The sequence below is a fragment of the Pleurodeles waltl genome, chromosome 10 (assembly GCF_031143425.1).
Source record: "Pleurodeles waltl isolate 20211129_DDA chromosome 10, aPleWal1.hap1.20221129, whole genome shotgun sequence".
Lineage (NCBI taxonomy): Eukaryota > Metazoa > Chordata > Amphibia > Caudata > Salamandridae > Pleurodeles > Pleurodeles waltl.
In genome coordinates this window covers 514,406,936-514,434,639 of record NC_090449.1, presented here as the reverse complement: position 1 = coordinate 514,434,639, position 27,704 = coordinate 514,406,936, and the positions used below count along the sequence as shown (strand labels likewise).

Sequence of the window (27,704 nt, the reverse complement as noted above, 5' to 3'; positions counted from 1 at the left end):
GGAGGGACTGCCACTCTGAACCTGCATTGCTGTGTTGGCCTACTGCTTGCTGTGCTGAAGGAGGGACTGCCACTTTGCTACTTGCTTTGCTGTGTTGGCCTGCTGCCTGCTGCTTCTGTCCTACCACGCTACCAGAGGGTGAGCACAGGTTAATTTAGGTTGTGTAACTGACTTACCCTGACCATCAAAAGATAAGGTTACCCAAATGCTGTATTTAGATGTACTGTTGTGCAACCTATTTTTGGTGAATCCACATATTTGTGCTCCGTGATACAAAGTGACTTCAAAGGTCCCACCGTTGGGCTCTACAGCTGAATAATGAATGGAAATTAATTGCACCCTAAGGTTGCCCTCAATACGTGATCAGCTTTTATAATTTTTGGAAAATCACTCTATCGTCCTTTGTCTCCTCTGGTTTAGACAGGGCCACTGGAAGTATGCAGCATTGAAGGAATAGATTACGGGAGAGGGTTGACCATAGTATGTGGCAATTAAACACAATATATGCTGCAATTTTGCATAACCTCTTTCTTTAAAAAAAGAGTGCTATAGAACTGCATAGTATAATTCATATACTGGAGCAAACAAAAGCCTAGTCCATCAAATGGGGATCTTTACACTATCTGGACAACATTGGCAACTCTTTTAACAGTTGGCTACAGTAATTAATTTCTGAAGGTGGCATATGAAATTTAATAAAGTGCCTGGCATATCGATCAACTCACCGTGAAGGTATTTAGAAACTATCAGAACTTTTTGAGCTAGAAAAAATGTTTTCAAGCAGAAGATGGGTTATACAAGTGCAGCAAATTCATAAAAATACAGCCGCTGCTCAGTCATGTTTCTCCAGTGACCTCTGACTTACCTGATGAAACTGGAAGTCTTTAGAAGCAAATAAACCAGTCGCGGCTGGTGGGGTTCACAGGGGGATGGGCGGCCGGCGTGCAAAGGAGGTGGTGGGGGACATTAAACTGTGTTGCTGGGCTGGAGAGAGTCTACCGCGCATGTGTGTTTGGCCGGCCCAAGACAGCCAGCCAAACATACATGCGCAGTGAGGGGAGTGCACAGTGCACTCCCCACACTACTCGTCACCCCACATGCCACGCCCTTTAACAAGGAAAGGATAATAAACTTATCTTTTACTTGTTAAAGGATTTGCAGCAGTTGCTGCTGGCGTGGTGCGATGCTCCTCCTCCCTAGGGGAGGAGCCGCCACTGAACCAAACACCAGTATTAAGCACTATCAAAGAAAGGACGCACATGTGGAATCATCAGTGCTTAATGTGTGCGGTGTTTCCTGGTGCTTGGTACTTATCTGTAAACACTGGCACCTATTATGGGATTACATCACATGGTAACACTGATTTATTCTGCAGCTGAACTCGTAAGCACTGTCTTTATTTAAAAACGGTAAAACTAGTACATCAGTAATTCTCGTGGTGGCATTTGGCAGCAGGCATGTCAGTGGTACCAGTTGGATTGGACTCCTAAGAAGTGACTTGAGCCCCAGCACTACATTTTTTACAAAATAAGAACTGGGAATCATTATGCCAAATGTAAGATCATAATATCTTTCATCACTTCCTGTGACATATCGAGTACAATTAGGAAAAATGAATTAGGGTAATTTCAGAGCAATTCCAAAATACATGATTTGGGTGGAGCAATGAAACTAATATAAAGTTGAAATGCAGGCTATCATACTTGAATGTATCCATTTTATATTTACAGAATTGGCAGACCTTGTCTTAAATTCTGAGTGAGTCATAGTTTTCCGACCCAACTGCCAAGCTGCTGTTTGAGCATATGTCTGAATTCCAAGTTGCATAGGGCCTCTTTTACATTCGGCTTTGCTGCCGGTGCATCAATCAATTTTTTGACGTACCGGCTGTGCAGGGTGCACTCCCATATCTACAAGGCCACGCAAAGACACTTTGCTTGACTTTTCATGGCCTTGTAGATATGGTGTAAAGGAACACAGCTTAAGTTGCTGCGTTGCCTTACTTTGCATCAAAGACATGTTCCATGGGTGTTGTGATGGGTGTTCCCTTGCAACACCCATGGATTTTGACGCAATCCCAGATTTAAAAGGTTCTGTAAACCTGGGAATGCTTAAAAAGTCAATGCCACTTGGGAATGCATCAAAAGTCTATGCGACCCCAGGAGTGGCATAAGGGTGGTGCAATCAGAAGAAATAAAATTATGTATCCCCTTTTTTTCCTCTTTCTATATGTGCTGCATTTTGCAGCACACATAGAAAGAGGAAAACACCTCTTGTGATTGTTTTTGTGCAGGACAATGTCCCTTCGTGCACAAAACCAACCATCCCCGCAATATAGGTACCCTTGCACCATAGTGCAAGGGTGCCTTGGTTGGAGCATGGCAGCAGTGAGCGCAGGGGACAAAGACAGGAATGCGCCATATCTTGTAGATATGACGCATTCCTGCTGTTTTGTTTTGACGCAGGGTAGCGCAGCAAGAAGGCTTGCGGCTCTGCCCTGAGCCAAAACGTTGTAAATGAGGTCCATAGTTTTGGCTCCAAATAAGACCTCGAACTTTCTTTTGGATTTGACATGTCAAAGCTGGCAGATTTTAAAAGGTGAAAAGTGTACGGAATTTACTGTAACATGTAGATTTCGGGCAGTAATTACCAAAATCCGCATGCTATTGCCCAAAATTTCAGAACATGTGATCATTATCTCATCTGATAAATTCCGAACACCTGCTTAGGCTACTCGTAACCAGGGCCATATAGTATTGTTACATAATGTTATTGTTATGGTGAAATTACATACCTGCGATTACTGAAACACATTCAATCAACTGTGGTCCTGTGCCATGGTTTCTGCATTTATCTGTTGGATCATTTGTTTAAAAGTAAACAGATAATCCCAATACAACCTTTACAAAGGAAATTAAGACATTATTGTTGTATGCGTAATCACTTAAAGGCAATCGCTACTCTTTCTAGCCAAACTGTTTCACCCACCAGTGTCAGGAATCTACCTGAACTAATCCAAACCGGATTTAAAATAACATGAAACTTCAAATCTTACATCTAAGAAACCCACCAATTCCAAAACATGTTTTTTGCATAGGAATTAACAGGCTAATTGTTAATTCCAGTTCAGATTCCCGCAGTAATTCGTCATTTTGGACCGGACTTTCACCAAGGTTAAAGAAAAAAACTCATAATTCCGATGGACCGGTAACTACTGTTGCTGGGCCCTTCATAATTAGGAGGCCACACGTAATGAGGGTAATTGTGGCAAATTTCACCCTAAACTGTAATTGTTTCACTGCTGATGGGTGGAAATATTTATCAATTGAAGACAGACAACAGCTGGGACCATGTTTGCCAGCCTCGGCCGCGATGCTCAAGATACATGTGGAGGAAAAACACAATTGAGTGCAATGGAGTGCAGTTTTGGAAGCTCACAGTGCTTCGGAGAAGTGTTTAATTTGTGCTGGTGGTAGTAGTTGCAGGTGATGTGCACCAGTGTACATTATTAGGCAGGGACTCATTTCTTATCATCTGCCATTGACTCAGAGTAAAGAGAGAAATGCTAAAATGGAGAAAGGCGGAGGAAGAGAAAGATAGGAAAACAGTGGCAAAGGGAGATAACAGTGATGGAAAAGAACCGGAAAGAATGAAACAAAGAGACAGTAGTGAAGGGTGAAAGACGACATGAGCTGAAATCAAGACTAGGCAGTGTTGGCTTTCAGAAACTTCAGTACTCAGTAGCGCACATAGCTGGCTCCCAACAGAAATTCTAGGCCCCTGCACTTATTGTTTCACAACTAAAGCACTGCTGTGGAGGAATTCAAGCCCAAGCATTTTCGTTTCTGCATCTATGATATGCATTTAATGCAGATCCTAAATTCTCCCAAGAAAAGATTCAGGTTGCATTGCAGTGAAGACCAAATCAACCCCCTTCCTCATTTCACATATTGTCTTTACTGTCGCTGATTACCAGAAGAGGCTATAATAAACTTTGCCGTTGACGTACACATATGATTTGTCCATCTGACTCTCTTGTTTACTTTCACTGAAGCACATTAGGCAAGAACAATGAGCCATCCATATTATCTTTCAGTGTACCTCTATTTAAAAAAAAATCAATTTAAAGAGGCAGAAATTGAGTAAATATTACCTCTGGCACCTTACTGAAGCAAATAGATGCTGCATGTAAAATTGAAAAATAATTAGAAGTAGCACTCACTCTGAACATGAAAACAACTGAGGTTGTGATAACGTTATGCGAGGGAGTACAAGTACATTTTAAAATCCCTGGGGCATATTAGCAAAGGCAGTTTGTATGTAAAGTTGTACTCTTTTAATACCTGTTTACATACTCTTGTGTTCTCCTCAAATGGGAATAAATGGGAAAAGTCATACACAATTAGTTCAAATAGAACACTGTCTCCTTTTTTTCACCATTACTAATAGGGAGTTGGACCTTCGAGCTGATTCGTAAAGGCATGTAGAAGCACCTTAAAGAGTATTCCTGTAGTATTATTTCCCTTACTCATCAACACTGATGAGAATCGGTCCCAACGTAAGGCAACTGTGCATCTGACTTCAAATACAATTATTGCGAGTAGAATGGGTTATGTCTAGTACTCAATATATGTGCACCAGCAAGGGATTCTGCAACACGCCTGCACGTGAGGCTATTACTACTTCTGCCTGGTCAGATCAGTGTCTGTCTTTATATGTGGTTATTCATTAGTCCTACATATACCTGCTTCTAAGTGTGCCTGCCTCAGAAGTATAGTATGTATGTTCCTTACTGTACTTATGCTTGTGACTGTGTGTGTGTATGTCTGCATGTCAATGTTGGGCTAGTAACATTGATCACAACATTTACTGAAACAATGGGCATTTGTAGTAGATTTACTCAGTCACACTGGGAAAACCTTGATAGGAATTTAAAGGATACTTTACATGACATTTTGGAATAGCTTTCCAAGGAAATAATCTGACACTCTGCCACATTATTGGTATGATAGCACACCAGGCCTGCAATAGCAGTATAAGGTGTTTTAAATAGGCATTAAACTCTCACTCTTTCCCTCTTTCTAGCAATTTTCCTATATCAGGAACCCTCTCTCTGTAGCTGCCTCACTTAATTTGCCCCTGCACTGCCTCTCTCCAACTATAAGATACCTCTCCACTCTTTCCTCTCTCTTATGTTCTGTCTCTCATCATGCTTGTTTCTCTTTCTTCGCCGTCTCCATGTTTCTCCTTTTTAATCCTCTAAACCCCCTAAACCCACTAATTAAAAGAACCAGGAAAGAGGAGGGAGGGGAGGAAATCATGGCTGAGGGTAAAATGTTTACAAGTTTGCCCTCTGCAGGGTCTTCCTTCTGGCACGCACCCTCCTATTCACTTGTGCCACCTCCTGCTGCAGCCTGTTCATTTTCCTCAACATACGGTCAATGTTCCGTTGCATCCGCTGAAAATCTGCTGGGTCAATGACTGCAGCAGGGGTGGTCTGGGTGCCAGTTGAAGATGTATGTCCCTTTGTCGGTGCCATGTCTGTAGGAGGAGGTGCAGCTGGTGCTGTGACAGGTCGTGAAGCAGTGGAGGTTTATGGTCCAGCAAAGGTGCCTGCTATGGTTGGTGCCACATGGGTGGTAGTGCTGGTGCTGGTGGTTGTGGTGGACACCGAAGGGCCACCTTGGGCAAATGCCCTCCACACTCTGGAGGCTCTTTCATGGTGATAGCGCCTTGCCATGTTGTGGAACCCAGACTCCACATCCGGAATGTGGTGGTAACGTATCGCCCTGCGCTGAAACTCCCGAATCTGGATGGGGTTCATATTGGCAGCTGTTAAAAAAAGTATAAAACCAAACATTAGGTACTTCATTGTGTGATATGGCTCCAGAAGTAAATCAGACAATACATCTAATAAACCAGAAACATTCCATATCATCATACAGATCACTGATTGTCCCTGAGGAAGTACATGCCAACGCAGCCTACACATGTCCTATCAAACAGCACAGCAATGCTCTAAAAAATGGGTAACAACTTAAATGACCCATGCATCATTGTTCAGTCATTTACAAAATGCTGCAAGTCCTCCACATGTGACAGGCCAACTAATGACTAACTTCTGGATGACAATCAAGAGCCACAAGATCTGTGAGTTGTAAATGGAATTGCCAGGATAGAATGCAGTTGCTAATCAAGAGTGGGTATCCTAGTTTTGGACAAGTGACTTACAGATTTACATGTCTGTGTACTAAACGTGGATCATCAGTCCTAGGTACACATTTCATAGCCCTACGCCTGTGCCGGGGGGGGGATGGACAAGCAACAAATACCTTCAAACATCAAGGACACCCAGGAAGCGTTGGACTGCTGTACATGGGTTTGGGCAGTCCACCACAGGTAAGGAGGATGTCCTACTAGGATACACCCATACCTTGGACAATCCCATCCACATTTATGTTTGGAAATGCAGACAATTGTCAGCATCATTTCCTATAAGTAACACATGACTTACGACAAGCAGATAGATGCAAGCACACATCTGGCCATGAGCTGCATGCACACCTAGGCCATTGTACTCAAGTGCCTCTTACACGTAGCACAAAATGTGAAGCTACATGCTGCTAGGAAGTCAAACGTACAGTCAAACATATTCATTAGTGAATAGGGGCGCTCAAGTCTGTGGGTAAGACTTTGGCATCCCTATTCTGTAAGAATCAGGGTCTGATCTGCTGACTAAATCACAAATATGGTCCTCTGCTACATTTTCTTAATATAAGTTTTATTCACAAAAGTCACCCTATTCACATGGCCGTGCCTACAGGGCTGCTCTACAATCCCAAAATATGACTATATGCTAATGATTGGCCAACTCAAAGATGGAAAAAAATATATACTCCACTCAAGTAACATATCCGATCATTGACCAGCGCATCATACCTTGCTATGTGTCCAACACACAGGAGTCAATCACACAACAGCAGCAAACACAACCCAGAACTGAAATATCAACACTTACTGTAGATGTCTGGGTCCGCAAATCGAGCCACCTCTCTTATAGTGTAGGGAGAAGGTCCACCTATAAAGCATGGAAGGGAGAAATGTGCTCAATGTCTGTGTACTGTACAACACTTCAAAATACAATTACTGTGTGTAAGATTAAATCAGAAAGTCAAGCCGCTCAGACATGATGATACTGCATCCGACATACCACTGAAAACATGTACAGACCGGGCACTCCAGTGAGTGATACACACATATCTGCACACATGCAGTGGCCCTATTATCGTGTGGTGACAAACATGCTCCATCATTTGTTTGGAGACTCATTTATGGAGTGTATTCCTCTCATCATGTGTATCCATGAGAGACATGCAAAGCCACTTTCCTGGAGGACTGCAATACCAGTCATCCAGCTATTGTGACTAAGACCAATGTAAAACACACAGGTACAATGTACAGAGGGCCAGGAATAGTTGTTACCCCTCAATTAGTATCATTTGCTTCATTTTATGTGCCACAGCTATGGTAGGTTGCACCAAACATTTTGATATGAACCCATGTGCATTAATTTTGGCATCCATCCCTAATTTAATTGTGGCACAACAAAGTCCAAAGATCAGTCTAAGATGTTACCTGAGGTCATCTATAACGTGTTATGTATGTGTCAGAATCCAGTTCAGACATGTATCAGAAATAATTGAGGGACACATTATTTCTTGAAAATATCTGGTTTAAAAACATGCCTTCCCTGGTACACTCGCAGACCATGCATAAAACATATGTTAGAGCCACATTTGCATCATCTATTGATGTGAAGGCAGCACTGATTTACAGGCTCCTGTTGTGTTTTGCAAGTTAGTGCAGCTGTTGCGTCAACAAATGACGTAATGTGTAGGAATTATTGTATAACTGAGGGCAACTGTATGTTTAACTTGCATTCCACATGCCCAAAACATTGCCTGCAGCATATGAACAAATCTGCTACTGTCACTACAGAGTATTTAAATGTGCACTTTACTCTGATTTGTACTCACCAACAGGGCCACCAATCACAATCCCCAGGTGGTCCAGCAGGTCTTGTTCCCTGGCAACCAGGTCAGCCCAACTGTGTTTCAGCTGGTGGTTCTTGCGCAGTGTGTTGTCCATTCTTTGGAGATGGTACAGGACCTTTGCCCACCGGAGCATCCTTGCCTCTGTGCGATACCCCTGTATTACACGCCCACCTGCTTCTATCATTAATGGTAGGAAGTGGCACACCAGCCAAATAAATCCCCCAGCTCCTCCTCTCCCATCCTACCAAGACGAGGCCTACCCAACATGCTTGACAAAAAAAAGGTAATAAAGGTGTACAGAGGAAAATGAAGGGAAAGTAGGAGAGGGAAATGAAAACAAATTTACACTAAAACATCCCAACTATCCCCAAACTAACACTACCCGCAACAGACTCCCAACAGTACAAAGACAAATTAAGACACCAGAAATGACAAAAATACACTTACACAGGATACCACAGACACTGAGGAAACACCAAAAGACAATTTAAAGACCACACAGGAGAAAAATTCACAAAATGCCAAGAGAGACAAGTCAAAACACAGCCACAGAGTCAGGAAATATCACAGACTGCAAAGTGAAAGTGAAAGTACACCCACTGTACCAATTCTGTAAACAGGATATCCTATTACATCACTTCCTGACTCAAATGCAGTGCATTTTTATTCTTATGGCTCAAAATATGATAACGCTTATAGTCTGTGCGTCATTTTTTTTTTACGCACATACTTAGAAATTACCCCGCATCCATACTTTCAATTATTTTCATAGTTAACCAATTTCATGGGGTACAGTGTGGGAATTACCGCTCAGGGCCAATGGATGTATCATGGCAGTGAGCGTCATTTTCAGATGGTTATGCGTGATTTTTTGGCCCATGTGTGTCTTTTTTGATGCATTTGTGTCAAAATTTCTGTCTTTGACTGGGTTTGGGTCATTTCTCATTTTTAATAGTACATTACAGTTGTGACAATACAGAGATAGGCTGTTTTGACCTACATTGTGCATTCCAGTGTATGGGCACTTGTAACAGATCATACTACTGCGGACCATGATCCTCTAGTTGTTGTACCGGATTTGCACTCTTCACTGACGCAATAGATGGCCAAACGTGTGGAATACAAATAGGTATTACCCAGTTTGGGCATGTTTTGCATCAATAGAGGATAGCAAGGCTATGCAACTCAATACAGTAACTCAATGCCTGTGTGTCAATGTGTGTGAATTGCCTCTTACTAATGTAGTTTTCCCACTGTGTGAATATCACAAGACGCGTTTTTTCTAATCTGCTTGTATGCATGTGTAGTCAATGTGTCCAATCATCAGATGCTATTCAGTGTGGAAATGAGAAGGGAAATGTGTTTGTCATACACGTAGCAACAAATACTGTGTGAACTTCCAAGGTTTTTTGGGACATAAGCATCACCAATGACAAACCATGCACAGGATAGATAGAAGACGGTTGATCATGGCAATGTTCCAAGACTAAGCCATCACATGTCCTGGAATGTTGGTTACCACTTCCTAGGCACTTGTTTGTATACTACCCATGAGTCAGGCATTGGAAAATGCTATGTGGGTACGGTGTTTGTGACACCGAGTCCCAAAAACAATCCACAAATGTCATGTCACACCACAGTTTGAGTCATATAAAGGAGCCATGTTTCTCCTGTGGCAGTGGAGGACCAACAGACCAAGCAGCACGTGTGCACATATTTACAGTGGTAAATTGCACAAAGGTGTCCAGTTCAACTGTGTGGGGCCATGTGTAGCCTGAGTTATTATTGGGGTCCATGTTGTCACAGTTACATGCAGGTCTAGTCATGAGTCTGTGGAGCCATTTCCTGCATTTACAAAGTATCCTTCACAGCTGAATTGAAGGAAAGCCGAAGAGGAATTGAGAATACACATGAGGATAGTCCAGCTATGCCACTGCAGACGTGTTATGAGACTGACAACAGGGCAACCTTGGTGTGCTGACAAAGTTAAAGGATCAGGAATTTTAAACTGGCAGGTTTCCTCACAACACTTGTACACAGGGTGGCCTCTAAAATTCCCACTGCAGTCGGGAACATCAGTGCCTCTGTGCTGATTAATCTCACAGCTATTCACCAAGCAAGCACCATCAATATGTTGGGGGCAATGTGAATCAGTGTGTGGACTGTCAGGGTACTAATATGTGTGGACATTTCATGCACATTATCTGACGTTGTTTGTTGTGCTCGAGGCACCATACCCAAACCATTCATACAGCCATGGTACACTGTCACTATTTGTCACTCATGCATACATGAACCCCAGACAAGGGATGGGCCATGATTAGGCTATTTGAAGACAAGTTCCACCCCATGATACGATAAGTAAACTGATTACGCGATACAATGTATTTGAGTATTCATTGTAGACGTACATGACACAATACCCCAGGAGGAAAGTGAGGGCTTGGAAAGCAACTATGAGACACATGTGGCCACAGGGAACCTTTGTGGTGACACAAAGACAGGAACCATTCAGGCAAACAGGATGCAGGGTCAAACAGGAACAAAAATGAACAAGGCAAATACACAGTGAGCAGACTGAGACTGGTCAAAGCTGGAACAACACTGTGGAAAAATGAAAACTGTATGTGTCCTGAGTGTTTGAACGTTACACAATAACCGAAGGCCTGTGTTACACAAGTTATTTTTACGGCAATGCATAACAGTGTTATACATATAATGGCAGTTTCTATGCGATTCCAGGCAGCTGCAAGGGCAGTGCATGTTCAGATGGCTGGTCTGCATGGAGGTGCTCACAGGTGTGTGCAGCTTCAGTCTCTCACAAGTCCTGTAGGTGAGAATCAAGTTCAAAGGGCCAACAGTACCTTTCACATGGGAAGCAATGTACAGGTGATTACAGGTCCTACAGACTACAAGGCAGTGCATTATTCAACAAGAAGTCCATGGAGACAGGAGAACAATGGCTATGGCATACCATACTAAAGAGGAAAGCACACTGGTTTCAGAATGTGAGTCTGGGTGTGTGTAGATGAGGGATTATTGGGTACAAATATTCCATTTCCAGGGCACTCTGAAGAAGGAAGGGGTGAAATAGGGAACATGGCAGTGAGAGGACTTATGACCTGGGATGCCATGTGCAGGGGATGTCTTCTGAGCAATGCTAGTCATACCCCGGGCACTCGTGCTATCCATTTGCTGCTTATATGGAATTCTAGTCACACATACTCCTTGCAAAGATAGCTGATGTAACACTTACTGATGTCAAGGGTCTGGTCATACCTTCTTGTTACCAATGCAATAGCACATCCACTGTCTCATGTATGAGGTATTTTTTGTCCATATTGAATGATGGTGTCTTAGTTGTGTGCCATATGCTGCAATGAACCATGTTGCCAACATGTATGTGTGAAATAGCTGTGCTCCTCTGATATTGACCTTCAAATGTGAAATGGACAGGATATATGTCATTTACAATGTGTGTGAAGTTGGGTGTACATTCATACCCATCAGATATGATGTGGATTTTTCTGTATCCTAATCTGTAGTTCTGCAATGCTCCACGAGGCTACACTCTGATTATGATTCTTAGGGATAATGTTATGCAAAAATGATTAACCAGACCATGATATAGTGAATAGAATAGGTGTTTATTGACATATGGTAAGACAGTGGTGATGGTGAGTAGAGTTAAAAGAAATTTTGGACAATATGTTGTCTCCGACGCAATCCTGCAGCTGTGTTTGGATGGTCCCCCTCATGTTGATGGACAGCATCCTCCTCTTCCTCCTCTTCAGGCATTTGTGGGTCGGGTTCATATAGGGGAATGTTCCTCCTTACACATATGTTGTGCAGGATTGCACAGGTCAAAATGATTTTGCATACCATTTCAGGTGAGTATAGGAGGCTGCCTCCAGTGATGTCGAGGCACCTGAATCTTGACTTCAGGATGCCAAAGGTCCTCTCGACTATGATGCGTGTCCTCCGATGTGCCTCATTATAGGCACACTCTGATGCTGTGCTTGGGTTTGCAAATGGGGTCATGATACATGGCTGGATCCCATACCCCTGATCAGCTGAAAAGAAAATGAGTGAGGAAATGTTGATGTTGCTTGCACCATGATTATCACTTCGCATGGCAGTTGTTCTCTTGTGTTGTCTGTGACTCATCCGTATTTGTGTTATTGTGTGGAATCCTAGGCTTCTAGGATGTACCATCAGTATTGGGTTGTTTCATTATCTGAACTGGTGTTTGGCTGATTGACCGGATGTCAGCGGTATTTTTGTAGACTTGCAGTACATTGTGTACTCCCTTGCATTATGTCATGTGAAAGAGGTGTCAATGTGTCTTAACTGGGGGTGACATGATACTTCCATACACAGAATGAATTCCACAGTGGTTGTAACACAGTTGCATCTATATGGCCTGGACATCCCATCCAATTTAACATATGCAATAGAATTATTTGAACATCAGTGAGGCCCTTAGATTTGGTAAGGTGACAATGTACAACACATCTCCATAAGTTGTCAGCACTGACGTGTTTACAATTGGCTATGCACAGATATCCCATGTGTGACAAGTTCTCTGCAGCCCTATTTCTCTGCCCTTGCCAAGACAACTCAGGTTCACACGTGTACCTATACTACTGAACATGTTCTAGTTCAGCTGGCTAACTTGGTTGTGAGGTTGTGATTTACAGTGTCAGAAGATCCATATGCCTGTACATCTGTTGTGTATATGTGTAATTGTCTCAAACCGTATGTGTAGGCATGTGCAGTATTGTCACATCAGTATGTGTTCTTAGCACAGTCCACTTGCTTATTGGTAGTGGGCAATGTGAGAGCAGGAGTGATGTGAGATATTGGGTCAGCCTCAATGATTCCATGTCACCTTCATTGTAATCATCATCATGCTATGTGTGTCATGGTGTTTGACCGGCAGCAAAACACATTACACACCACTTACACAGTACTTATTGGTTGGAAGGGTGTTTGATTGAGTGTTATTGATGTGATATTGAAAGATTAATCTTCCAAGTTGTACTGCCAATTAAGACCATGTCATTGTCATTGTGTTGTTTTAAATTGTTCCCTTGTGTCTGTGGAGTGGCATCTGTTGTTATTTGGATCTGTCATTTGCCCATAGGTGTGCATCCAAATGGGTGATGATATCAAACATGCCTAGTGGTGTCACAACCTCAGTGTGTACCTGGCCACGTGTCAATGTAGTGGTGTATGTGTTGTTTGTCCTAGAGGGTTGTTGTGCAGTGTGTATATAAGTAGGTTTCTGTACTTACCAACAAGTAGGCCATTTCCATATCGTCCATCCTGGAAGTGTTGATTGATGGTGCAGTGACGGAAGATGAATGAATCATGTTCACTCCCAGGATACTTTGCCACGATGTTGGTGATCAATCCCCGGTGATTGACAATGGCCTGCACATTGATGGAGTGTGTGTGCTTCCTGTTGCAGTATAGATGTTCGGTTGCAGCAGGTGGCAAAGGCGTACATGTGTGCGGGAGATGATGGCATCCAGTACCTTAGGTAGGAAGGCAGAGAATGAGGGCTGTGAGATCCCGACAACCAGGGCACCAGTGGTTTGAAAGGAGCCACTTGCCAACATGTGGAGTACAGCTAGCAGCTTGGTATCGGGTGGAATGGCGTGGGGTGTATGCAAGCTGGGTGCCAACTGTGGCGCAATGTCGCGCAGCAGCTGCTGAATGGCTTGCCAGTTGAGCCTGTACCTCTGGATGGATGATGTCTTGTTGCTGGAGTCCCAGAAGGGTTGTCCTGGTGCGGAATATCCTCTCCTGCCTTCTGCGTTACCTTTGGGGTCCCTGCTGGTGTTGTAGAAGCTGCTGTTGTTAGTCCTGTGCTCTGCGTCAGCGTGCATGCTGGATAAAAAGCACCTCCGTCTCTTCCCTTTGGAGCTCTGCTGTTGCTTGTGTGTTTTCCTTAAGTACTGGTGTGTTTGCCCCACTTTAACCCCTGCCCTGACCCAGGCGTTATTTTTTTACGCAAATTGGGCTGTGCGTCATTTTCTGACTCCGCCTCCCAGCCGTGCAGGATTTTTGCGTGGTAGCATAAATATGGCGCACAGGTGTTTAAGTAATTTTTTGGACGGGAACGCCTACCTTGCATGTCATTAACGCAAGGCTGTTTCCCGCATCCAGAAAATGACGCACATGGCGGAATTTTGGCGTTCGCGGGCTTAGGCGTCAAAGTATAAATATGGTGCACGGTTTGCGCTGAATGTGTGTCAAAAGTTTTGACCTACATTCGGTGCAAACAGAGTATAAATATGGGCCTTAATTAGAAATTTTTATTTTGTAGTGTTTTGTTCAGCCTGTAAAGGATAAGGTTTGGAACGTTTCTAACATATTAATTTCCATTTTTATTTGCTATTATCTTTATTTAATTTGTTCATTTAATTAATAACAGATTTGTGCATTTTTTTGATTATTTTAATTATTTGTTGATTCTAAATTAATTGTTAATTGTTTGGTCAATTGATTTGTTTTTTTAATTATGCTAATTAAGTTACATTATTTATTTTATTAACTTTGTGTGTTCAGTTTACTTTTTAATGTAGTATTGTCAATTTATCATTTTTAGATATTTCAGTGATTTTAATTGTTTGCCTGTTTTCATGTTTTAGGGTAATAGGGTGGGAAGTGTTTTAATTGGAAATATGTTAAATAATGTATTTAATTTATTTATTCATGATATAAAAGTTGTCTTTATTACATTTTATTTTATTTGTTATATATTTAATGAATGTGTTTATTCATTGGAGGAGTAAGGGGTGGGATTAAGCTAGTGCTATTAATACAGGGTTGGACTACTTCCTCTGATCAAGGCAGATGGCTGGGATGGTCCCTTGATGATTTGTTTACAGAGTATATGCAGGAGATCTCCATTTGTTTGGATGTGGGTGCCACGGATGTGGCGATCCTGAATGCATTTGCAGGGATTGCACGGAAGATCTCAACTTTGCTAAATGGTTCCAGCAATTAATTCTAAATCAGATCACCCCAGATGGTTTGATCAAGATTGTCCTAAGTGTCTTCACCCCTTGAAAAGCTGCTGCTATCCCCCAGAGATAATGAGCTCATTGCTAATTGCAGAGAGTAATAAGATGGCTCTTAAGAATCACAAATATACATTACGTAAGGCTGTCTGGCATAATTTAGGTCAAGCATCAGAAATGAAAGACAGTACTCTTTTCTTCCGGGTGATGAAGAAGCCCCATTTTACTGAGCCCTCTGGGCCCACATTATGCCATCATATATTGGAGCAGCAGTGGGTGGAACATTTTAAGGGCATTTATAATATAGGCCTATTGGATATTGGGGCAGGTCAGACATGCTTCAGGCTGGGGAGATTTAATGTGGTCTTCACAATTGAGGAAATTTGTAAGGGTACCCAGGCCCTATCTTGTGACAAAGCCCCAGGCCCTGATGGTATACCCACAGACTTATTTCGGGATAACATTGATGTCTGGGGACCAGTTTTGACCTTGACTTTAAATGCTGTGGTAAGGGAGGGAGCACCACTCCTGCGGTCCTCGGCTATCATTTTCCTGATTTTCAAGAAGGGTGATAAGGACAATCCACAGTGCTATTACCCAATATCACTTATAGATGCTGTTGCAAATGTTCTGGGGAGGATTCTACTAAATAGGCTTTCATTGTGGGCAGGCAAAAACAATATATTTTCTGAGGTCCAATATGGTTTCTGGTTGGGCAGGTCGACTATCGACCAATGCCTTAACTTATACTTAATTATAAAAAAGAGTACCGCTGCCCAGCCCAGCGACTTCATTTAGTGTTTATGGACCTCTTTCTGCATTTAACAGGGTAAACCGTAGCAAGCGAGGGGATTTACTCCTTCCGATGGGGTTGGACCCAGAAATTGTATCTCTTTCGAATCTCCATGTTAGCACTTCTACTGCGGTCAAGTATTTTCAGGATGCAGAGATCTCAGTGCTTTTTGGTTCTAGCAGGGGAGTTTGTCAGGGTTGCATACTTGCACCATTTTTATTTACCCTTTATATCAACAGTTTGCAACAAGCTCTCATGTTGGCGCAGGCTGACTGCCCCAGGGTAGGAACAACATTGTTGCAGGTTTTGTATTCTGATGATGAGGTGCTCATGGTGCACACGGGTATGGGATTGCAGTCTTTGCCGGCCAGGCTTGCAACCTACATAGATAGTTTGGACTTTCCAGTTAACTTTTCCAAGTCATATGCCTTGGTAGTTGGCCCACGATCCACATGCTTCAAAACCTCCTGAGGGGGAGGGGAGGGCAACCTTGGCTAAGGTCCCAGCCTTCCCCTATTTGGGGTTACTATTTGATGCTAACATGAGCTGGAACCCCTTGGATGAGGGTAAGGCTTGTGATCTGGTCAAAACTACAAGGGCAGTAGCTAGCTCTGCTCAGAGACTGGGCTCATGGTCAATCGTTACTTTAGTTAAGCTCTTGCAGTCTGAGGGCACTTCTAAGGTGTTATGGGGGAGCAAAGTTTGGGGCTACAGGCAGGTGGAGAAGATCAAAACCACAGAAAATACATTTCTGAGGCATATCCTACGGGTTCCACAAACTACCCCGGCATTCTTGGTTCACATGGAGTTGGGTCTTTTATACATCAGTGATCTTATAGCTTTCAGGTCCTCACTCTGTTTGGTTAAGATATGGACTAGGGTAGGCCTTCAGCTAAATAGGTAAATCCTGTTGGATTGTTTATCATTAGATCAAATCTATATAAAATCCCCTGGGCAGTATATGTTAATACAGACCTGACTAGCCTGGGAAGGGCGGATATGTTCTATAGCCATCACTCCCTGTGTCCGTCGGAGAAGAAAAGGGTAACAGACTTGATTCTTGAATGTGTTTCTATGCAACATAATCAGGTAGAGCTTGTGAAACCTATGATTCGGGGTTAGCTATTATTAATATCTTCCCAGCGTATGGAGCCATGCCTTTCCCTGTCATCCAAAGAAAGGGACAGATCTGTGGTGGTTTGATTTAGGCTCAATTTATTACATCGCCTCTTAGCCTCCCTGAGTGACAGGTCCTGTCCAGGCATCTCAGGGCCCTGTGGCGGTGACAATGTGTCTCCATAGGATACCCTCCATTTTGTATTGCTGTGTAAATATTTTAGTTTCCCTAGGAAGTTATCCTTTCTTCTACTTTTGGAAGCTCTGAGCTTTGTCCAACCTCGTCCGGCGCTTATGTATCTGCACCTATTGCCAAATGTGCATGTTCTTTCTGCTGTCTGAAGTTTCTTATGTGCTGCTGTAAGATCTAGGCGCTCTAGGCCAGACTAAATTTGTTGAAGCTCCAGAGCTTTATTTGCTGTTTTAATGCTGTTGTTTTTATTCTTTTAATTTTTTTTTAAGCTGATATATGAATGTATATATGTTTTATGCTCTTTTATGATTATATTGACAATCAAATAAAGATTTTGAATGTGTTTATTGAAGTCAAGAAATGTTTATTTCGGATGCCACAGACATTCATAAAAAGAACAGAAAGCTTTAAAAAACATCATTAATCAACTAAAAAAATATTGAGTTGCAGCAACTAACAGCAGATTAAAAAAAAGACCAGGCAGTGAAGCAAAGAGCATGATCTTTAATTATCTGTAAATAATTCAGGTCTACTCTACATTTTTTTAAATAATATTTTCTTAATAAAGTTAATAAAAACTGTTTAGTAAAACTTGATAAAATTTACAGAAAAAGTAAAATGCAAACGTGTCTGCCTAGACATGCCATCGCAAGGACATATGCGAATACTGAAATTACGGTATTGTTCAAAGGGGAAACCCTGTAAGCTACCAATGGTGCAGGACCTAAATCTAAATAGTAATGCACTTTCCCAATGACCCAGCACTAGCTTTAAATGGGACTCAATACCAGTACAAGTTTAAACGATGGCCGATTGCCACACTGTTGGTTTATTCAATTAATTTCCTTCCCTGGCTAAGTTCATATGCTCTAAAAAAAGTCCTTTTGACCCATGACTTGTCCTCCATACATACAGAGAAAGGGTTTCATACAAGGATGATCGGCCCAACTCCTATAAATTTGCTTTGGCAAATATTAGCCATTGGATTTTCATACTTTATCTAAGGTTAAGCAGTCACAAATGATTAACTGATTGAGAGTAGCCGTATGGGGTGGGGAGGGGCAGGGAGTAAAAAAAAGTGCATTTCCCATTTTAATTTCCATAGGGATTTTGAACACAACTACAGTCCAAACTGCTGGACAGAATTACACCAAATTTGGCAGAAAGGTAGCTTTTGGTCCAGAAAGAAGCCTTTTTGTTATTTGGTGTAAATCTGTTCAGTAGTTTTTTAACTGTTAGAAGAAAACCAAATTAGTACATCTGGAAGCGTGCAGTATTCACAAATACTCAACCAGGAAGTGTTGACAGCCATTTTGAGACTCTGATGCAGATAAGTCTCACAAAATAAATAGAAAGGGGGCAGCATACTGTTACCCTACCCTTCTAGCCTTGGTGCAGGGTTCCCACGGTAACCCCAAGGCTTAAAAGTATTTTTGTTTTAAATTACTGTAAAAATCATTGCAAATTCACAAATTTTACTGTGGCCAGGCCCTATGGCCAACCCCTATAACCACCAAACCTCATAATGCGCACTGCCTATGGCTGTGCGCAGCGGGGGTTGGCCACCATGCCTGGCCCGCGACCCCCTTCCCTAGGCCAATCTCAGCCCCGGGGACCCCATCCCTCAGGGCCTAGCCTAAATATTTAATGTTTTTGAGGGGAGAGAGGGTGGCGTGACCCCCTCCATATGTTGACCTCGCACCCCATGGACCCTACCACTGGTGCCCAGGCTGATTATTCAATTTGTTGGTGGGGAGGGGCCCACATCCCTTCCCCAGGCTGATCTTGGCCCCAGGGAGGGCATCCCCCAGGGTCTGATCCCCAGGGCTCATATTGGCCCCAGGGTATCCATCTGCTCGGACCCAGCATAATTATTAAGTTTTTTGGGGGGAAGGGGGCCACGTGGCCACCCTCCCCAAAGACCGATCTTGGCCCCGGGGACCCCATTCCCGGACCAAGCTTAATTATTCTTTTTTTCAGGGAGGGGCATTGTGTGGCCCCCTCCCCAGGGCTGATCTTGGGCCTTGGAACCCCATTCCTCAGGGCTGGGCTATGTGACCTGGGTGCCCCAAAGCAGCTCCCTCTCTGAGAGAGTAATGTTTCCTCTGTTTCCCTGCCTGCATCTCTGCAGGCAGGGAAACAGAGGAAACCTCCGCTGGCAGAGTGGGAGCGCTCCAACTAAAATAGCGCCAGGAAAGTGGTTGTCCCCAGTGCTGCATGGCCCACCCCCATTGAATTAGATTAAAGACCCAGGTGGGTGGATGTCCCCGGGGCTGGGGGGGCTAGACAGCCACCCGCAATTAAGTTATTTGAAGTTCAGGGATGTGTTGGTCCCCAGTGCTGCGGGTGGGCAAGGTGGCCTCCGGAATTAGATCACTTTAATGCACCAGGCAGGTGGTGGTCACTGGGGCTGTGGCGGGGCTGGGCTGCCCCGCATTTTATTTGGTTGAAGCCTAGGGGAGGTGGTGGTCCCCGGGGCTGCAGAAGGACCGGCAAGCCCCCTGCGTTTTATTTGTTTGAAGCCACAAAGAGGTGAAGGTATCCGGGGCTTTGGCAAGCTCAGGAGGAGGGCCCTGTGCGCCCACCTCCTTATTTCTTGCATGCCTCTGGGACTTGGCCCACTGGGGGCTTCATGAAAAGGGCAGCAAACAGCCTGTTTTTTAAAAATGTTGAGAAAATCCACGGATCCGGAGCCGCATATTTTCCCAAAGTTGTCTTTAAAAAATGCTTTTAAACCCTGGCAGGGTCCCTCTGGGACCCCAGCACCAGAAATAAGGGGTCACTACCCTAGCCCCTTTTCTTTTTTTTTTAAACTTTTTTTTGGTACTCCGCTGAAGCTGAGTCCGCAGATGGATGCCAACACTTGAAGTGCTGGAAGACAATCAGATATCTGCACGGGAACAGTTGGATCCGTGGAGGATAGGCATCCCTATATATCTATATTTTTAAAGTCTAATTTTTCCAACACTACTGAACATATTTACACCAAATACCTAATAGGGTCCATTTGGGACCAAGATCTAGCGTTCTGCCAAATTTTATGTAATTCAGTTCAGCGGTTCGGACTGTAGTCGTGTTCAAAATTTTGCAAAATCCCATTGACATAGAGTAGAAGAATAATTGTTTTGGGACCCCCCTTTTTCTCAGCCACTACTTGACAGATCACTCAGAACCTTTCAAGCCAGCAGCTGAATTGACCAAAGTATATGTTTTGGGAATTTTTGTGACGATTCATCAAGCACCACCAAAGATATTGGCAAAACAAAAAACACTCCATCTGTGATAGAAATGGTCCTAACTATCTGACTATAACTACATAGTGGCAAGCGCCACTAGATGAAATAAATATATATATATATATATATATATATATATATATATATATATATATATATATATATATCAAAAAACAAAGGAGAACTCTGGAAAGTTCCCAATTTAGGTGGAGAGCTGCTCTAGTAAGGAGCACTCTACAACACCAGTGACACTCTAGATTTGCTCACCTCAAATGTCTGCTTATCTAGCAAAGTTTTTAAACATAGGATCAGCACAGTGCTATCCTTGCCGAGCTAGATAGTGACAAAGTATTTTGCCATTTGTACAGCAAAATCTTTAAGCATAGGATTGACATAGTGTCATCCTCGCCGAGCTGTAAAATAACAATAGCCATTTACCACTCCAGGCACAGTATTACAGCTTTGGACTGGTCAAATACCATCCAAGCCAACCTGGAATGAGTAATGCAACCCCTGACACATGTTTCGCTGTCATTAGAGCTCTTCAGAAGGGTATGGCTTTGTCCAAACACAAGGGAGCACACAGTATAAGTCAAACCAATGCCCTTTCAGGGTTAGAGTGACACATAAATTATGCAAAAAACAAAGGAGAACTCTGGGAAGTTCACAATTTAGGTGGAGAGCTGCTCTAGTAAGGAGCACTCTGCAACACCAGCGACACTCTAGATTTGCTCACCTCAAATGTTATACATATATATATATATATATATATATATATATATATATATATTCACAAAAAAAAACAAAGGTTAGAGGGACATTATAGTTAGGCTCACATTTCAAGCGTACAAAACCATAGAACTTCAGCAGTTATAATTAGAGCTACGTAAAGTAACTATAACTCGTGCCATAAAGTAACTATAAATCGCACCCCCACCATGCACAGATGGCTGACAACACTTCTTTTGTCTCTGTCCAGCTTGAAGGATCACCACGAAATGTTCCAGACTGATCTCACGTGACTGTCAAACTGTTTTGAAAACTTTTTTGCGGATTCATCAAGCAGCGCCAAAGATAAAGGTAAATAAAAAACAGATTTTTCTATAGAAACCAGGTCCTAACTATAACTACCTACTGGCGACCACTAGTAGGCTATATATATATATATATATATATATATATATATATATATATATATATATATATGTACATTTGGCATTCTTAGAAAACTGGGAGAAACAGGTCGCAAGCACATGATGTCACCTAGCCGGCTCGTCAGGAAGAGCAGAGTTGGCAGTCTGAGGGAGTCAAAAGAGAAGAGACACAAGGGGCCAGATTTACAAAGCTTTTGTCTGTGTGCAAACAGCCGGATTCGCAGAATCAGGCTGTTTGTACACAAACAAAAGCATTCCGGTATGTACCAAAGCTATTTAACGATTCGATAATCTATTTACCAAATTGCAAAATAGGTTTGCGAGTCGCAATTAGGAAGGGACGTGCGAAGGGCGTCTCTTTCTAATTGCAAGTCACAGTGAAATGTATAACTGTTTTGCGACCGTGAATGCGGTCACAAAACAATTGCAGTTACCACCAACTTCTAATTGTTGGTAACCCATTCGCAAACAGGAAGAGGTCCACATGGGACCCTTTCTCCTTTGTGAATGGTAGCAAAAATGTTTTTTCAGAGCAGGCAGTGGTCCTACTTTTTTAATTCAGCCCTCTAAGGAAAATAGACAAAAAAACATTAAAAAACTGCTTTAGTGAAAAAGCAGTCACAGACATGGTGGTCTGGTGTCCCCAACAGGCCACTATTCCTGTGAGTGCTGGCCATTCCCAATTGGTTGCAAATTGCAACCTACCTCATGAATATTGATGAGGTAGGTCATTTGCAACCCCATTGGGAATCACTAAATGTGTCTCAGACACATTAGTACATTTCATTTTGCAAGTCTCTATTCGCAAAAAATCGCAAATAGAGACTCGCAAAAATAAATGGTTGTACATCTAGCCCTATGAGTCTTTGAGGGAGAGATTGAGGGGAGAGAGAATAGATAGGTTATGGCAGAGGTAAGAAAATGGTACAGAGATTGCAAGAATAGTTAGGGAGCAGATAGAGTGAGGATAGTGGAGAGGCTAGTGGGGAGAGTGAGAGACTGGTGAAGGGAGCACAGAGATTGCAGAGAGACTAGGGAGAGACAGGATAGGTATTGAGAGTAAAGAAACCAAAATAGAGAATAGACTGAAGGGGTGGAAGAGCTGAGGCTAGGGTGAAGAACAGACAGACTGGTGGGTGTATGGGAATAAAATAGTAGGTGCACTGAGAGACTGAGAAGGAGAGCAGAAAGCTTAAGAGCAAAAGAGGGACAGACAAGGAGGAAAAGAGAGCAGACTGAGAGAGAGAAGTGAGAGATGTGAGAGAGTAGAGAGAATGGAACACAGAAGGGATAATGTGGGAGAGACCAGAGACACTGGGGAGAGCTGAGTGACTAACAAGGGCAGTGAAGAGACTTGGGCAGATGAATAGACTAGGAGTGAGAAGATAGACAAAAAATTAGAAAGGTGAGACTGGGCAATGTAAGTTCAGAGAGAGCAAAATGGGGGAGGAAAGAGGCTGGGGAGAGATAGAGAGAGACAGAGACAGAAAGAGGGAGAGAGAGAGAGACACAGAGAGAGACAGAGAGAGAAAGGACCGACTGAGGAGAGTGAGAGGGAGGGATAGGAGATCAGATAATAAAGAGGAGAGTATGGAGATGGCAAAAGCAAAGAGGCTGGGGAAGAGCTGGTAAGCTGAGGCAGGAGAAGGCAAGCTTGGGAGAGACTATAGATGAAATAGTGCAGAATGAAAGGGAGTAAGAACAGACTGAGAAAGAAAGCTGAGAGATGTGGAGAGTAAAGTAAATAGGGCAGAGGGGAGATGCTGGGTGAGCGTGGACGGTGAGCACAGTGGAGAGATTGGGGAAAGAAGCAAAGATACTAGGGGAAAAAGACAGACTGAAAAGGATAGAGTAAAAGACCAGGGGAAGTGTCTGTAAGCTGAGGTGGGAGAGGGCAAGCTAAGGTAGAGCGGATAGACAGGGGGAAAGAAAGGACAGACTTGTGAGACTGAAAGGACTGGGAAGAGTGAAGAGACTGGGGGTGTGTAGGGATTCTAGATGGAGAGCAGAGGCACTGGTGGGAGAACAGAGAGACTAGTGAAGACATCTATGAGACAGGGAGAATGGATATTTAGAGGGATAAGGACAGAGTGAAGAAAAGGGCAAAACACTGGAAAAGAGAATGAAAGCTACAGTGGAAATAGCAGGCTATATGGAGAGCAGGCACATTTCAGGTGAAAGCAGAAAAAATGTAAGTTAGGGTGGAAGAAGTAAGAGACTGCCGGAGAGCCTGGCATGGAGAGCAGAGACTGTAAGTTGGAGTGGATAGACTAGAAGAGTGAGTAGACACATTGGGAGTGACCATGTCAGATTGGGAGAGGCAGTGGGAGAGTGAGTAGACAGTCTGGGAAAGTAGAGAGAGATTTGCTAGAGTGTTCCTACTTGAGGCGAGAGTAGAGATACACAGGGCAGAACAGGGAAGGTTGGGAAAGATAGGGCCAACAACTCCATAGACAGCTTCCAGTCTGGCTTCTGCAGCAACCACAGCACGGAGACAGCCCTTCTGGCAGCCACCAATGACATCAGACTATTCCTAGACCGTGGCCCCACCGCAGCACTCATACTCCTCGACCTCTCAGCAGCATTCAACACGTTCTCCAACAGCACTCTGCGCAACAGACTCCACAACATAGGAATCCGTGGAAGAGCCCTGGAATGGATCCACTCCTTTCTCTCCAGGAGGACACAGAGGGTCAGACTGCTGCCCTACACTTCCAGACCCACAGGAGTCAATTGGGGAGTCCCCCAAGGATCCTCACTGAGTCCCACACTGTTCAACGTATACATGGCCCCTCTTGCTGCCATCGTCAGAAGCCACAGTTTGAACATCATGTCATATACCGAGGACACTCAACTCATCATTTCCCTCACCGAAGACCCGGACATGGCCAAAAGGAACTTCCACTCAGGATGAAACCGTCGCCACCTGGATGAGAGAAAGCTGCCTCAAGCTCAGCTTTGACAAGAATGAGCTCATCATCTTTGGAAATGCCACATCAGCTTGGGATGACTCCTGGTGGCTCACATCCCTCAGTGACCCCTCATACCGACTGAGCACATCTGCAACTTAGGAATCATCCTCAACTCCTCCCTATCCACGACAGCCAGGTAAACTCTGTGGCCTCCTCCTGCTGGGACACACTCTGCAAACTTCAGATGCTCTTCAGATGGATCCCAGCAGACTGTCGCAGGACAGTCACCCACGTATTAGTTACTAGCAAGCTTGACTACGGCAACGCCCTCTACGCCGGCACTTCAACCAAGAACATCAATAAACTACAACTCATCCAGAACACTGCCACCAGACTCATTCTGGACCTCTCTCGCTGAGAACACATATCCCAACACCTGAGGACCCTCCACTGGCTACTGGTCGAGAAGCTATTCACCTTCAAGCTTCTCACCCATACATACAATGCCATACACAACGCAGGACCAGCCTACCTGAACCACCGCGTTTCCTTACACCCCCCCTGCCAGATCCCTCTGGTCCACCCAGATGGCCCTGGCCACCATCCCTTGCATCTGCAAAAGCACCGCCGGAGGACGCTCCTTCACCTACACTGCAGCAAAGAGCTGGAACAACCTCCCCCTGCACCTCAGACAATCCCCGTCGCTCACCATCTTCAGGACGAACCTCAAGACGTGGCTCTTCGGATGAAGCCCCTCCCCCAGCACCTCAAAACCCTCACGGGTGAGTAGCTGCGCTCTACAAATACTGATTGTTAGAAATGGGTTCTTTGGTTGGCAGTCAGGTTACCCTCACTCTAGTCAGGGTACGTCACACACAATCCAAATTATCCTGTGCCCACCCTCTGGTAGCTTGGCACTGAGCAGTCAGGCTTAACTTAGAAGGCAATGTGTAAAGTATTTGTGCAATAAACCATGCAATAACACAGTATAGCACTACAAAAATACACCACACAGTATTTAGAAAAATATAGAATATTTATATGGTTAAATGCAGGTCAAAATGATCAAGATTTGATAAGTACACGTTGAAATATCACTTCAGAGAATGATAAAAAGAGTCTTTAGTCTTTGAAAAGCATCCTTTGCAAGCACAAAGTACCTGGTTTGCATTCACATTCTCCGCAAGGGACCGCAGAAGAGGAGATGCATGGCAAATGGGGAGAGTGCATCGGTTTCTCCAGGTGCACACAGACGATGCATTGATACTTTTCCATGCAGGGAAGGCTTTGTGTCAATTTCCGGCACGCTGACTTGGATCCTCTTCGGGTTGTGGGGTTTTCGGACAGCCCGGAGATGATGTGGAGAAATCCTGGGCATGCAGGACGAAGTCACAGGAGCTGCGTTGATCCGATGGGCGATGCAGGGAAATTTCTATCACACAGCAGGCACTGTGTTGATTCTTCTCACAGGAAGTCAGGCTGCATCGTTCCGGCTCGGCTATAGGTCAATCCAGTGGACTGTGCGTCAAAATTCCGGTCGCAATCCTGATGCTGCGTCGATCTCCTCTCGGGGAGCCAGGCTGTGTCGTTCCAGTTCAGCGTGCAGTGATTTTCTCACCACGATGCAGGCTGTGCGTTGTTTCTGGCAGGCTGAGCGTCGTTTACGGCAGGCTGTGCATCAAATTTTCATCGCACAAGGAGTTCTTTGCAGGATGAAGTCTTTTTGGTCCAGAGACTTCAAGAACAGGAGGCAAGCTCTCTCCAAGTCATTGGAGAGCACTTCTCAGCAGAGCCAGAGGGCAGCAAGGCAGCAGTCCTTTGCAGAAAAGCAGTCAGGTGAGTTCTTTGGGCAGCCAGCAGTTCCTCTTGGCAGGTTGCAGGGTCTGGTTCAGAGTTTCTTCACCAGTGGTATCTTGTCCAGAAGTGTCTTAGTTGGTAGGGTCAGAGGCCCTGTTTAAATACTCAAATGTGCCTTTGAAGTGGGGAAGACTTCAAATAGTGGCTTAGAAGTGCACCAGTCCCCTTTCAATTCCATCCTGTCTGCCAGGGTCCCAGTAGGGGGCTTGGCAGTCCATTGTGTGAGAGCAGGCCACTGTCCTTTCAAATATAAGTGTCAGGCCCTCCACCCTCCCAGCCCAGGAAGACCCATTCAGTATGCAGATATGTGCAGGTGTGACTGAGCATCCTGTATTTGGGGTTGTCTGAGTGAAATGCACAAGGGAGCTGTCAACTAACCTAGCCAGACGTGGATGTTAAGGCACAGAAGGATTTCAGTGCAGAGAAATGCTCACTTTCTAAAAGTGGCATTTCTAAAATAGTAATATTAAATCCAACTTCACCAGTCAGCAGGATTTTGTATTACTATTCTGACCATGCAAAATATGACCTTGTTACTTCTTTCATATCAGAATCTACCACTCAAACAGTATATGAGGGTATCCCTAATGTTAGCCTATGAAAAGAGGAGGCCTCACAGAAGTGTAATACGAATTTAAGAGTTCTACACTACCAGGACATATAAACTACACAGGTGTATGTCCTGCCTTTTATCTACACAGAACCCTGCCCTATGGGTTACCTAGGGCCCACCTTAGGGGTGACTTATATGTAGAAAACTGGGAGTTTAAGGCTTGGCAAGTACTTTTATATGCCAAGTCGAATTGGCAGTGAAACTGCACACACAGACCTTGCAAAGGCAGGCCTGATGCATGGTTAAGGGGCTACTTATGTGGGACGCACAATCAGTGCTGCAGGCCCACTAGAAGTATTTAATCTACTGGCCCTGGGCACATGTAGTGCACTTTACTGGGGACTTACAAGTAGATTAAATAAGCCAATTGGGTATGAACCAATCATGTTTTAGTGGAGAAAGCATATGCACTTTAGCACTGGTTAGCAGTGGTAAAGTGCACAGAGTCCTAAAACCAGCCAAAACAGTATCCAAAAAGTGGAGGGAGGTAGGCAACAAACAAATTAGGAGTGACCACCCTAAGGCTGTCAGGTCTAACACTGATTGATTGAAGCTGAGGCCGAGCAGAAAGACTGGGAGAGGAAGTAGGCAGACTGGTTGGAAGAGCTGGCAATTTGGGGGAGAGCAAGAAACTATTGAAGAAGTGCAGAGAATAGAGAGTGAAGAGAATAGAGAGTGAAGAGACTGGTGGTGACAACAAACAGACTGCGGTGAGAATGGCAAGGCTGGTGTTAAGACTTGATGG

General features: G+C 43.9%; 1 long non-coding RNA gene across 1 annotated transcript in view; it reads left to right on the top strand.

The window, feature by feature from the left end:
- Positions 1-27,704, top strand: part of LOC138261689 (uncharacterized) — a 60,848-nt gene that overhangs the window by 3,233 nt on the left and 29,911 nt on the right. Inside the window, exon 2 of the long non-coding RNA XR_011199138.1 lies at positions 21,403-21,503. This is a non-coding gene — a long non-coding RNA (uncharacterized lncRNA). The remainder of the gene's footprint in view (positions 1-21,402; positions 21,504-27,704) is intronic.